Source organism: Phytophthora parasitica (assembly GCF_000247585.1).
Source record: "Phytophthora parasitica INRA-310 unplaced genomic scaffold supercont2.13, whole genome shotgun sequence".
NCBI classification, from domain to species: Eukaryota; Oomycota; class Peronosporomycetes; order Peronosporales; family Peronosporaceae; genus Phytophthora; species Phytophthora nicotianae.
In genome coordinates this window covers 1275373-1277474 of record NW_008648999.1, presented here as the reverse complement: position 1 = coordinate 1277474, position 2102 = coordinate 1275373, and positions in this window count along the sequence as shown.

Below are 2102 nucleotides of genomic sequence, written 5' to 3'. Positions count from 1 at the left end.
TGACTGACCAGTCATATTATATTTGCAATTACAATCAGAGTCAACCTTAGCAACAAGTCTTCTGCATCTACAAACGCTAACCAATGGACGCTGCGTGAGGTTGTGGCGAGGAGGCTGCAGAATACATTATTGCCGTTCAGTGTATATTTTCCCTGAAGATGCAAGCCATCCCTCTGCGGCCCCAGAAGGGCATCGAGTGACACTAGAAATCCAGCTAAGCTCCACTAGTCAGCGAATTTTCTGTCACAGCTTGGGCTACGGACAAAAACAACGTTGATACCGGTAAGAGCTTTTGGGGAAGAGCGAGGTGATTAATTGTAAAAAAAAAAACAATATTCGTCCGCATAACTACCGTCTTCCCCCGCACAGTACGCCTAGGTGTTATATTCGAATAACGAATTTGTAACTTTCATGCTTAAATATTCGTGTACAACACATAGCAAAATAGAACGCCTACTCAGTGTTCTCCCAGCAGCATGTGTAATTAAGGCTGTAATATACGATGGTTGGCTGTCAGAGTTCGTTTACAACTTTGGTTGTACCTCGCTTCAGTTGCTCATTACCAATCACCATGGTGAAAAGCAAGCGTCGAAACTATACTATCAAGGAGAAGCTGGACATACTGTCCCAACATGTCAAAGGCGTCAAAGGAAAAGGCTTCTTCACGCTTGGAAAGAAACACCAGATTGCTCCTGGTACAATTCGAGGATGGTGGGACCTCCGTGACAAACTAAAGGAAGCTCTGAAAGACCGTGAAGTTATAACACGTACTACACGAAGGCTGGGTGATGGAGGAAGGCCTGCCGAGCACAGCGATGTAGAACGTCGTCTACATGAGTGGATTCTAGATCGTAATGCCAAAGGACTGCGGGTCAAGGATACTTACATCCGACTGCAAGCTGTGAACATCTACCGAGAGCTCCATGGCCCGCAGGCATCGGGTTTTGATGCCTCGACGGGTTGGCTTGCACGATTTAAACGTCGGAAGAACCTCGTCTCTCGGCGTCAGACGACTACACGAATCCTACCTGATAATGCTGGAGAGATTTGTCGTAATTTCATTCAGTGTGTTCAACAGCTCATCCACCTACACAATATTAAGCTGGATAACATCATTAACATGGACCAAGTACCAAGGTACTTTGAAACTGAGCCTAAGACGACCATCACGACTCGGGGATCACGTGAGGTGCTACTAAAAAAGGGAGGAACAAGTCACAAGCGATTCACCGCTACATTTGCTATTACGGCATCTGGCACTGTTCTCAAGCCCCATCTTCTTTTTTCGAAACTGAAGAACCGCCCGAAGTGTCCTGATGGTGTACTTGTCGACGTGAACCGCACGGGCATGTGGAACAAAGAGATCCTGCTGCGCTTCTCTAAAGCAGCAATATGCTCTAGGAAGGAGACGCAATTCTTTCGTGAGCCGGTACTCTACTTGATCAACTCTTACACGTGCCATGTAGCTCTGGCAGAGTCTAAACAATTGGAGCGTCAGAACATCTTCGTCGTTATTGTGCCGTCCAATCTCACCAGTATCCTCCAGCCGCTTGATGTCGCTGTCAACAGAAGCTACCATGCGTTCTACCGGAATAAGTACGATGACTACATTAGCAGAGCGTTGGTCGATCCGACCATGCAAACTGCTGCGGGCAATCCCAAGGTCCCCCACTACAAAACTGTCGCGGAATGGACGTTGGACTGGGTAGCAAGTCGTCGAGTCGATGACATCAAGAAGGCATTTACACTGTGTGGGGTGGAACCAAAGACAAGCTTCAACCGAGACAAGCTTCATCAGCCTTTAAAAGACCTTCTGGCACCTGACCTCGACATGGAAATATGGCATGCATCGTACCAACATATCCTTGACGAAGCAGACGATCGAGAACAGCTCTGCGTAGCAGCTCCTTCCTGATACCTTCCTGACAACGAGAGGTCGAGCTTGTTTTACTGCTTACTCTTCGGTGTATCAATCGCTGTAGATGACTTCGTTTACGAGCTTGTGAGCTACATGAAGAACTTGGAAGATCTAAGTGGCCTCATTGACGACCTGTATCTGGACGAGATTCAACAGGGAAACACGGATCCGGGAGAGTTGGAGA